The 12,674-nt window shown below is 43.7% G+C and overlaps 1 protein-coding gene across 1 annotated transcript in view; it reads left to right on the top strand.

Moving 5' to 3' along the window:
• LOC128406057 (steroidogenic factor 1-like) overlaps positions 1-12,674 on the top strand; it is a 47,561-nt gene that overhangs the window by 19,163 nt on the left and 15,724 nt on the right. The gene's annotated exons all lie outside the window — the stretch shown is intronic.

Genomic DNA, 12,674 nt, shown 5'->3' with positions numbered 1-12,674 from the left:
TGATGGCACCTCCAGAGTGAATACTAGTTGCCTGGGGCTCAACAGTGGGAGAGAACTGCTAACACCCCCCCCCCGCAAATGTCCTGCTTGCGTGGCGAGTTCCTGCCCCCCCCAGTGGAAATAAAGACACATGACACAATTATTAAGGTTAATGGGCTAAATAAGGCCACAACTTTATTGGTTACAGATGATGAACAGTATTGGCTTAGGCATTGGTCCTAACCGACTATATCCGGCTTCAGCCCATCCGCTTGAAGTCCGGGAAGGGTTAACCACCAGTAGGGGGAGTCCTGCTGATGCACATCAACTAGGAACTCCCCCGGGGTCACCGATAGGGGGCGTGCCTTAGGCCCTCACCTCTGGGCAGGGAGGTGGAATAGATTGCTCCTGGGGTTTTTCCTGGGTTTGGGCTCTTCTGTCCTCTTCCAGTGACAACCTATAATTTAATAAATTATATAGAAATGGATTTCTGCCGGTGATGGGAGGCTTGAGGGTGGCTCCAAGCAATGGGAATCTGACGGGATGGGTGCCGTGGCTTGATCTGGGCTGAGGTCTTGTGATTTGTATTTGAATGGCCAGCAGGGTGTGGATGGAGAAATCTGAGGCTGGCTACAAGAAAGAACCAGTGTGGTGTAGTCATTAAGAGTGTCAGAGACCAGGGTTCAAATCCCCACCTGGCTGCCATGAAGCTCACTGGGTGTGACCTTGGTCCATTCACTGCCTCTCTCAGCCTAACCCACCTCACAGGGTTGTCGTGGGAATTGAATGAGGAAGGGGAGAAAACCATGTACACCACTTTAAGCTCCTTGGGGGGGGGGGGGAAAGCTGGGATATAAATGCTAATGCTAATGCTAATGATAAGGATAATAATACAGTCATACCTTGGGTTGCAGACGCTTCAGGTTGCGCACCGCGCCGAACCTGGAAGCACCGGAACAGGTTATTTCTGGGTTTCAGCACTTGTGCTTGCGCAGAAGCACTAAATTGCGCTTTGCGCATGTGCAGAAGTGCCGAATTGCGACCCGTGCATGCGCAGACACGGCGCTGCAGGTTGTGGATGCTGCGGGTTGCGAAAGTGCTTCCCGCACAGATCACGTTTGCAACCCGAGTGTCCACTGTAATTTAAAAAAAGATAAAACATTTCAAGATATTAGTACTGTGCAAGTGATCAGTGATGTGAATTCATGAGTCGGCACGGGGGCGGGGAGTGGTGTTGTGTTCAAACTGTGGGAGATGGAAAATGTTTTGCAAAAGTGACTCTGAAATAATTGGAGAGGGCAGGAAACTGCCTTGGTGGTAGAAGCAAAGACCCCCTCCACCCCACTCCCCGCCTCCTGCCGATAGATTGGACAATTGCAGTGTCTGGGCTCTCCCTCCAGACTGGTGTGTGGGTTCTATTTTGCAGCATTTCACTGACACAATAAGAGCGCGTTCGTGGTGGAGTTGCACCAGACTGTCCAAATATCATTCTGCTTTATTAGTTGTTCTGCAGTGTTATTGTGCTATTACTATCTGAAGGAGCAACTCTTGTGCAACAGATGCTGAATGAAAAGACGCCCCAGCCCACACAATAGCCCTCACATTTCTGGTATGAAATGTTATAGGATTTCAGCAGGAAGTTATGGGGCCTGCACCAGTTGTGCTCCCTGAAACTTTTGCAGGGGCAAACTGTCCTGAAAGTGGGATAACCTATAACCACCCTGATACCTAGAGATGGGAAGGCCTGGAAAACCCCCAGGAAAAATCGGAAAAAAAACCCAGGTTTTTTTCTATTTTTCCCCAAAACTCTTTCCCCCCGGAATTTTTTTTTAAAAATAGTTTGATATAGTTTGAATATTCCACACATTTTTTTTCAATTTTTCTTGAAAAAAACAGCTTTGGGAAAAAACAGAAAAAAGCCTGGTCCCCCCCCCAATTTTTCAATTCCCCTCCACTGACACCAGGAGGCAGGTGCTCTCACTGTACTCTTTCCAGCAACTGCTCAAAACATTTTCGTTAGGGCTGTTGTAAACAGCCCATCTGAACATATAGAAGCTGCATGCGATTTACTTCCTTTTAACCACTGCTGCCTTTAATCATCTTTTGAATACTCTTAAATACCTGCTTTTAACTGTGTTTTATCAATCATTTTAATGTTCTGTTGTATATTTTTGTTAACTGTTTAGAAGCTGTCTTACTATCATGCAGTTTATAATATATAATAACAAATTCAATTAAAAAACCCACACACACTCCTTTTCTTTTCAAACAGAGTTTGAGCCTTACTGCAACATTTCTGGGCCTGGCATGCAAAAAAATTGAAAGCTGTTTTTTATTTTTTTAAAAATGATATTTATTACTTTTCCAACAATTTCATCACAACACTACAGACAAAAAAAGAAAAGAAAAAGAACAATACAAATACAATACAAAAACACTACATAACACCAACATATTAAACTAACAAAACAAAACAAAAACAAACAAAAACAGTTTAAAAACACCTCAAACATTTTCAATATCTTATCTTTCATTCGCTTATTTCCAACAACCTCCTCACACCTCCCTTTTTGTATTCCACTTCTATTAATTGTTTCAGCAATTCCTTTCCATCTTCCTCTATTTTCTATCCTATAATTATCTTAACACATTCTTGCCTTATTTTTTCCTTTAATTTTCTATTAATCTATTTATACTTACCGTATTTTTTGCTCTATAAGACTCACTTTTTCCCTCCTAAAAAGTAAGGGGAAATGTGTGTGCGTCTTATGGTGCGAATGCAGGCTGCGCAGCTATTCCAGAAGTCAGAACAGCAAGAGGGATTGCTGCTTTCACAGCACAGCAATCCCTCTTGCTGTTCTGGCTTCTGAGATTCAGAATATTTTTTTTCTTGTTTTCCTCCTCCAAAAACTAGGTGCGTCTTGTGGTCTGGTGCGTCTTATAGAGCGAAAAATACGGTAATTCCTTATAACATTTCTACTAATGCCATATAACTTCATTCCAACATTCTTCTAACATTCATTAATTTTACAATATTTCTATAAATAGTCTTTAAACTTTTTCCAGTCTTCTTCCACCGACTCTTCTCCCTGGTCTCGAATCTTGCCAGTCATTTCCGCCAATTCCATATAGTCCATCAACTTCATCTGCCATTATCCAACACTTCAGTGCTTTCAAGAAGCAGCCATTCTCTCAGCCAGCAAAAAGCAGATGGTTCACAACAAAGTTTAGGGGTCTGGCAGGGCAAGTCCACCTCCTTCTTTGGCATCCGTCAATATCTTAAATTTTACTCGAGGCTTCCTGCCCTGCCAAACAAATCTAGAAACATCCCTCTGCCACCTCCTGAAACAATCCATCCCATTCAAAGCTTGTAATGTTTGAAACAAAAGCAACATCCCCGGCAACACAGCAACCCTCATCCCCACCACAGCAACTCGGCCCAACAATAACAACTTCAGATTTGTCCATATTTCCCAATCCCCCTTCTCTTCAATCCAACGTCCTTCACAGTTATCCTTAAATAGATTCACATTTTTGGCGGTCATACTAACCCCCAAATACCTCTCTTTCTCAACCGATGTTAGTCCTGTCTCCTCCTGAAACTCTGTCAAGCTTTCCTTTTCCAATTCAGGTAGGGCTCTGGTCCTCAAATTCGTCTGTTTTTCTTTAAGTTCAATCATAACAAATGTCAGCTTATGTTCATCAAGTTGCCTTTGAATGGATGGGACTCTCTCTCTCTCCAGTTGTATTGCTTTACATTCAGCAGCAAGGGTTTTCTCCCTGACTTCATCCGCAGTTTGCCGTATCAAAGTAGATTCCTGTATCAATTTCTGGATGGTTTCTGTATTGGTGTTCACCTTTTGTCCCAGATTATTTAAACTTTCTGCAATTAAGTCGATTTTAATATTTGCAGCATCCACTTTCACATTTATCACGTCTGTTTTCTTGTGAAGCTGTTTCAGCGAATCGTTTATTTTCACTAATGCGACCGCTAAGGCCTCTTCTGTCGACATTCCATCTGTTTTTTCCTTTCCATTTGCCATAACACTTAAGAGATTCAAGGTCAATCCCAGAGTCTCACAATTTTTTATCTTGCAGCTGGAAATTCCCCTAGCCCAGCTCCTGTAAAGCAACCAATTTCAAAAGCTTCCACTAGGGGAAAACAGTTTCTACTTGTATTAGTCAGTAAAGTCCTCTTTTAAACACAGTTCCAATAATCCAAAGTTAGTTTCAGTTTTCAGTTACTTTTACTCCTTTTTTAAAAAAAAACAAAACAGCCGGAGACAGTAGAAACAAATTATTCTCTTGTTTATTTTTTTATAAGATATTTATTAGCATTTTACAAAAAAAAAAGGTTTACAGAATAAAGGCAGTTAAAACAAAAATCAACGAGCTAGAGAAAAAACATGGAAAAAAGAAGAAAAAAGATAACAAGAAAAATACAAGAATTACCAAAAAATACATAGAAGAAAAGAAAAGAAAATACAAAAAACAAGTAGCTAAGAAAAAATTAAAAAATAAATCCATTTTTCAATATCTTTAAGCTCATTTGCTTGTTTCCTTGACCTCCTCACACCTCCCCTTTTTGTATTCCCATTTACATAATCATTTCAGCAAATCCTTACCCTCTTTCATTTATCTTTACTCTATATCTTAACCTATTATAACTATATATTTTCATCCATTATCAATCCATATTTGCATATTCTTATTAACCTTGTTACCAATACCACTTATTTTCAATCCAACATCATTTTAACATTCATTAATTTTACAGTATTTCTGCAAATAGTCTTTAAATTTCTTCCAATCTTCTTCCACCAACTCTTCTCCCTGGTCTCGGATTCTGCCAGTCATTTCCGCCAGTTCCATGTAGTCCATCACCTTCATCTGCCAATCTTCCAGGGTGGGTAAATCTTGCGTCTTCCAATACTTTGCAATAAGTATTCTTGCTGCTGTTGTTGCATACATAAAAAAAGTTCTATCCTTCTTTGGCACCAATTGGCCGACTATGCCCAAGAGAAAGGCCTCTGGTTTCTTCAGGAAGGTATATTTAAATACCTTTTTCATTTCATTATAGATCATCTCCCAGAAAGCCTTAATCTTTGGGCACGTCCACCAAAGGTGAAAGAATGTACCTTCAGTTTCTTTGCATTTCCAACATTTATTATCGGGCAAATGATAGATTTTTGCAAGCTTGACTGGTGTTCATGTACCACCTGTAAATCATTTTCATAATATTTTCTCTTAAGGCATTACATGCCGTAAATTTCATACCTGTGGTCCACAACTGTTCCCAGTCAGCAAAGTATTCTCTTGTTTAGCTACTTGTCAATGAACGTTCTAAACGCTGTCAATGAACATTCCAAAAGACATCAATCCTGCTAGCAGCCCATTTCCAGGATCAGAGCGGCGGTATTTTAACTCTCTTGACTCTCTCCTACAGGCATATTCAGTCCACCACTCCCCCCCCCTCTTCTCCTGTCTCCAAGGGGGGGTTGTTTAATGTTCTTTGCCGATGGAGATTTAGTCTTTTACAAAAGGCTTTCCAAGACTTCAGCTTGCAGCCTCATTGCTTCAGTTTATTTACAAAAGGGGGAGGCGGACTTCCTGTATTGAACCTCCCCGTTTCGATACCAAATTAAACGTTTAAAAATCCAATTCTCCCACTTCAGCTCTACTCACGGGTAATTACTTTGGAGTCAAATTGTCCACAGGAAAAAGTCAGTGCTCTCCGGCAACAGCTATGCGGCTTGGCTCCGTGGAAGAAGCAGACGATTCGAAGCACCGCGCCGCTCACCCCACGTCGCTCCGGATCCCCAAAACCGGGTTTCCCCGTGAGTAGGGGAGGTGCAAAAGGTGCCCGCCGAATCCTACGCTCACAGGCTTCTCCTGCCTGTGATTTTTACGGGTCTCTGCCTTCGCCGTGGCGGTACAGACCCAAATTCCCACGGGGCAAATTCCTCCCGATCAGAGGAATTCCGCCATTGCCGGAGGCACCAACCCGGAAGTTTGAAAGCTGTTTTTTAGAAGTCCATGAGAAAAATGACAAAGAGGAAGAAGAAATGGAAATGATAGCAGTAGTTCAGAAAATGAGATAGAAGAAACTGCATGTATATGTTGTGTCTTCTGTTTCTTTTCTTTTTTAAGCACTACTCAAAGGGTAGACCTTCTATGGAGCTTAAATATTGAGGTGGACCTTAACTTCATTTGCTGTTGGTGCTAAGGAGCAAATCTGATTATTTTTTATGTTGATGGTTTCTTGCTTTTTTTGTTGCTTTTGAGGGAAAGCGGGGTGGTTACCTGTTTCATTGCAAGCATAATACTTTTACATACATTGCATTTCATGCAATTTGTAAAACTACTCCACACTGAACATTTTTTCAATTTCCCCAAAATTTCTATTTTTTCTGGGAAAAAACAGGGGGAGGGGAACATTTTTTTCTCATGGCATCAAAATTTCTGGAATTTTTACATCTCTACTGATACCATCATGAATGTACAATGACCAGTTTTGGAACTTCGTTTGCTTCCAAGATTTGTGGCTAGTTTCCTGATGGAAGCCTTCTTCCCTGGGGCTCTCCTGTCTGATAAATACTTTGAAAGCTCATTGGAGAGTCTGTAGTGGGATGGTCTGCAAAGGAGGGCCATGGCTGCTCTTGGACTCAGCTGTAATTATCTTCATAGAATCATAGAATTGTAGAGTTGGAAGGGACCTCCAACCCCCTGCAAAGCAGGAATCTCAGCTAAAGCATCCAGGACAGATGGCCAACCTCTGCTTAAAAACCTTCAAAGAAGGAGAGCCCACCACCACCTTCCCAGGTAGTCTATTCCACTGCTGGACAGTTCTTACTGTTAGAAAGTTCTTCCTAGTGTTTTGTTGGAATCCCATTTTTTAAAAAGTTGAATCCATTCATTCGGGTCCCACCCATCAGAGCAGCAGAAAAGCAGATTGCTTCATTTGCCAAGTGACAATCCTTCATATATTTGAAGACGGCTATCCCATCACCTCTTAGTCTTTTCTTCTCCAGGCTAAACATCCCCAAATCCTTCAAGCTTTCATCATAAGTCTTGATTGTGAACATAGCTCCACCCCCCCCCCCCGGAACTCACCAGAACTTAGTTCCTGCACCTCTCAGGTGGGCACCATTGCCATTATAAGAGAACAATAGAGGCGTTCAGGGTGAGTTGCGGCACCTCTTTTTCTGGAAAAATAGCACTGGTTTTGAGACCGTTGATCTTGGTCACCCTCCCCTGCACACATTTCAACTTGTCAACATCCTTCTTAAATTGTGGCACCCAGAACTGGACACAAGACTCCAGGTGGGATCTGTCCAAGGCAGAATAGAGCAATACTATGACTTCCAATGATCGGGACACTAGACTTCTGTTGACGCAACATAGCATTGCATTACAGTCGTACCTTGGTTGTTGAACGGAATCTGTTCCGGGAGTCCATTCAACTTCTGAAAATGTTCGACAACCAAGGCGTGACTTCTGATTGGCTGCAAGAGCATCCTGCACTCAATCAGAAGCCACAGAAGCCACGTCAGACGTTCGGCTTCCAAATAACATTCTAAAGTCGGAACACACACTTCTGGGTTTGCAGTGTTCGGGAGCCAAAACGGATGAGTACCAAGGCATTCGACAACCAAGGTACGCCTGTCCTCCCCCCCTTTTTTTCTTTTTGCTGCTGCTGCATCACACTGTTGACTCATGACAGGTTTGTGGTCTATTTATTTATTTATTTATTTATTTATTGTGAATATATAGCAAAATACACCAGAAAATTTTAAAAAACCAGTAATAATAATAGCAAAATTTGTTGTTGTTTAGTTGTTTAGTCGTGTCCGACTCTTCATGGCCCCATGGACCAGAGCACGCCAGGCACTCCTGTCTTCCTCTGCCTCCCGCAGTTTGGTCAAACTCATGTTAGTAGCTTCGAGAACACTGTCCAACCATCTCATCCTCTGTTGTCCCCTTCTCCTTGTGCCCTCCATCTTTCCCAACGTCAGGGTCTTTTCCAGGGACTTTTCTCTTCTCATGAGGTGGCCAAAGTCTTGGAGCCTCAGCTTCAGGATCTGTCCTTCCAGTGAGCACTCAGGGCTGATTTCCTTAAGAATGGATAGGTTTTGATCTTCTTGCAGTCCATGGGACTCTCAAGAGTCTCCTCCAGCACCATAATTCAAAAGCATCAATTCTTCGGTGGTCAGTCTTCTTTATGGTCCAGCTCTCACTTCCATACGTCACTACTGGGAAAACCATAGCTTTCCCAGCAAAATAGCAAAATACACCAGAACAATGAAAAAACAGTAATAATAATATACCCCCGCTTCTTATAGCAATGTGTATACAGGAACAACAATGTGTTGTTTCAGCAGCAATATTATCTGACACTAAAACTGAAAGTTATGATACATTTACAGCTCCATCTGGATGGGCTCATTTTGTTGATTTGCGTATAGATTTGTGGCGGAGGTTGGCTGGGGCAGGTGGGGACAGCCTTTCCACTGTGGAGTTTGTGCTTAACTTATGTGGATGGTTTTTGAATCTAGCTGAGCTAAACCTAGATGAAACCACCCAATTCCCTTGGAATGCCAAGTAATAGGGGGAATCTCCAGTCCAATTAACTATAAGGGAGAGAATAATTTTTGTCTGCATTTTGATGAAAAAGTACCCAGTTCACACAATTTGAACCAATAACAGTATCCTTCAGAAGGATATTGAGAAGCTGGAACGGGGGCAGAGGAGGGCGACCAATGATAACGGTTCTTGAGACCCAGACTTAAAATGAATGTTTGAGGGATTTGGTGATGTTTAGTCTGGAGAAGAGGAGACTGAAGTGGCCATATTCAGATATCTGAAGGGCTGTCACATGGAAGATAGAGCAAGCTGCTTCAGAGGGCAGGGACCAAACTATCAGATTCAAGTTATAAGAAAGGAGATTCTGCCTAAACATTAGGGAAGAATTTTCTGACGGTAAGAGCTATCCAACAGTGGAACAGATTTCCTCAGAAGGTGTGGACTCTCCTTGGAGGTTTTTAAGCAGAAGTTGGATGGGCATCAGTCATGGATTCTTTAGCTGAGATTCCTGCATTGCAGGGGGTTGGACTAGATGACCCTTGGGGTCCCTTCCAACCCTACAAATCTGTGATTCTAAGTGAGTTGAAGCACAATTATCTTTCAAAATTTGTACTTCTCTGAATTAAGTAATGCGGTTCTCCATCCAGTGTGTACAAGAATGCATACATTAGGAGGAAGTGTGCCTAAAAAGGCATGCATTAGTAAAATTAGATATAGAAATGCATTCTGTTTGGGGAAACTGATTGCAGGAATGTTTTAAGTTCATCAAAGGTGCATCTAAAAATAGTGTTTGTTAGGTGAAATTCACAATTAAATGCTGATGAATTTTCATGAGGATTTCTTATTTTTTACTTGTGGAAATGTGGAAAGCTGAATTTAATATTAGAAAAACAAGAAACTGAAATTGACAGATTCCTCTCATTAGCCCCAGCCAACATGGCTAGAGGTCCGCAGCGGCGGGAGTTGTAGTCAGATAACATCCATTGGCAAGGCTGTGCAAGGAGCAAAGTTAGTTCTTTGCATTTTTTGCTTTCTTTTAGGTAGGGTTAAATGTCCTGCACACCCAGAGCTTGGGACGGAGAAGGAGAAGGAGAAGGAGAAAGTTGCAAGCCTGTTGTGCTGAACTGACATCTAGGCAGGCAATTAAACAACATCTTGTTTTCCTGATGATCTTGGTGGTGGTTGGGGGAGGGGATAGGTCAGTCACTGTGACATCTGAAGGGTGTTAACCTCTTATTAACCCCTTCAATTTGTGAAAGGTTTTGATTGTCATCTCCTGGCCCAGCTTTGTCCCTTCCCAATTGTCGAGGGGACACATCCAATCTTCACCAAATAATTGTGCCCTCTGCAACTCTCCCCCCCCCCCCCTGCTGCAGTGGCTGCATGCATAGCAGCCTCTCAGAGAGACTTATGGACATGTTTCATTTTGAGTGATCATAACAGCACAAGAAGAGGCTGCTGGATCAGGCCAATGGTCCATTGAGTCCACCATCCTGCTCTCAGAGCAGCCAGTCAGATGCCTAGGATGGGAAACTTTGGAGGCTGAGCAGAGCCATCCTGGCTAGAAGCCATTGACAGCCCTCTCTTCCTCCTCCATGAATTTGCCCGGTCCTCTTTTCAAGCCATCCAAGTGGGTGGCCATCACTGCCTCCCGTGGCAGGGAGTTCCATAGTTTAACTTTTCTTTTCTTTTCTTTTCTTCCAATATCTTCCAATATTCAACTTCATTGGAATTTCTCCACACCATGTGTAATTTTACAAGCTTCTGTCATGACGCTTCTGACTTGCCTTTTCTCTATAAACTAAAAAGTCTCCAAAGTTACAACCTTTCTTCATAAGCAAGTCACTCCATCCAATCTATCATTTGAGTTGCCCTTTTCTGCACCTTTTCCACCTTGTGGTTGGCATCCATCTGTCTCGAGAAGGCAAGCTGCTTCTTTTTAGCAGCACCAAAGTGACCTCCCTGGGATGCAAACCCAGGCAGTGTGTCTGGAGGTTCTGGGCTGCCCAGATGATACTCTCAGCCTGCTTCCAAAGGAGAGCAGAGCAAGACATTTGGCACCAGCTTGGCTGCAGGAGTTGCTGGAAGGAGGCGTGCAAGGCGCCACACTCCACATTTGTGTCGGGTTTGCTCCTTAGCTTTTTTTCCTCCCAAAGATATCTTGCAAGGCAGCAGATGTTTAAGATCAGTTTTCTTTCTTCTAGATGGGCTCCCTTCCCAGGTGGACAAGCCCCACCTACTCCTCACTTTCCTCTGCAGCGCAGGCAGAAACTGCCTTCTTGACCTGCTCTTGGTCTCATCTGTTCAATGCGTGAGAACCTTGTCTTCGCATGCAGGGGAAGTTCCTAACTCACTGAGGGTTTGAAACCCATTAGCTCCCCTCACCTGATTTAGCCAGCCAGTCGAAGCCATTGCTGCTGGGCTTGTGGCTCCTGTCTCATGCTGACAGCTTCTGGGAGCCACAGTTGAGAGCTGAGTTCCGGGTGGGGACCAAAGGGGGATGAACTACCTCAGAAGGAGCATCATGTGTTCCCCCCACCTGAGGTACTGCCCCTCCCCTAACATGCCATACACCCCAACTCTACACTGTCCTTTTTTAAGATGAGGCAACCAGTATTCCAGGTGCATAGCGGCAGTATGGTACTGGCAGTTTTATTTTCACTCTTATTCCTAATGATCCTTGGCATGGAATATAGCTCTCTCTCCCCCCCCTCTCTCTCACACACAGTTGCCAGTTGCTGGAAATCACAGGAGGGGACAGAGGGCTGCTGTGATTGAATCCTGCTTGCTGGTTTACCAATAGATGCACCTGGTTGTCCACTGAGAGCTGGATGCCAGACTGCATGGGCCTCTTTGGCCTGAACAAGCAGGGCTCTTCTTGTGTCCTTGGCCTGTTCCACTTGTACTTCAAGGCACCCATTTCCTCTGTACTCCCTGAACTCTGTAGCACCCTTGTTACACAAGCCAGGCACGTTACCCAGACCTTGAAACAATTTGCACCTCTAAATAGCTACTTGGGACCAGTGCTCTTTGTGTTGGAGTGCTGTGCACCAAAGGTCATCGGTCAGAGTGACATGGGCTTGTAGGTGTCTCTCACCCCCCAGCCTAATTCCTCTTGGAAAGCTTTGATGCCAGAAAAGATACTTTCTGTAACTACCAAGGAGTTAATTGTCAGCTTCAAGCAGTGGAGTTCTAGCCCACATTGCACCCTGCTGTTATGAAGGTTTCCAAAGACAATTAAAAGCCCTTCTCCTTTCCCCACTAGCCCACACACACACACACACACACACACACACGGATTATACCTCTTTTTGGCTGTGAACCGAGGTTCATTGCCTAACACCATCAAGCAGCGGGCTCCAGTAGCATCATGTTTTGATTGGTGTGAGCTGTCTCTGCTTAGGTCTCCTGGATGAAATGAAGGTCCTTAAAGCAAACTCTCAGTCTGCATGTGCAAAGAGGTGATCTCATGACAAAAAGAGACTGTGGGAATTGCACTTTGTTCATGTTCATTTCTTCCTTGTTTGCACCATGCACACACTTTGAAACAGGTATTACTTGGTTTGCACTCTGGGCTGGAAGAGATAGTGCTTTGCTTACACCCTTGTAGGACAGGGAGGGAAGAGGAGACTCCTGGCAAGGTTGAAAGAGAAAGTGGTAGTCTCTGAGGTTTGGGTTGGCTGGCTGCAGATTCAACTGCTGCCCTTGGGGCCCATCTGCCTAGACTCGTGCTCAGTTGCTCATCTGCAAAATGGCAACAATGGGGGCCTATTTCCCCTCTAGGTTTGTTAGGTGGCCAGGCGTAATTAACGTCTTTGCAAATAAGGAGCACGAAGAAGAAGAAGAAGAGGAGGAGGAGGAGGAGTTTGGGTTTGATATCCTGCTTTATCACTACCCGAAGGAGTCTCAAAGCGGCTAACATTCTCCTTTCCCTTCCTCCCCCACAACAAACACTCTGTGAGGTGAGTGAGGCTGAGAGACTTCAGAGAAGTGTGACTAGCCCAAGGTCACCCAGCAGCTGCATGTGGAGGAGCGGAGACACAAACCCCATTCATCAGATTACCAGTCCACCGCTCTTTTTTTTTCTTTCTTTCTTTGCATCCTGACTGCAT

This window comes from Podarcis raffonei, chromosome W (assembly GCF_027172205.1).
Source record: "Podarcis raffonei isolate rPodRaf1 chromosome W, rPodRaf1.pri, whole genome shotgun sequence".
Classification (NCBI taxonomy): domain Eukaryota; kingdom Metazoa; phylum Chordata; class Lepidosauria; order Squamata; family Lacertidae; genus Podarcis; species Podarcis raffonei.
Note: the sequence above shows the minus strand (reverse complement) of the source record. Positions and strands in the feature narration are given on the sequence as shown.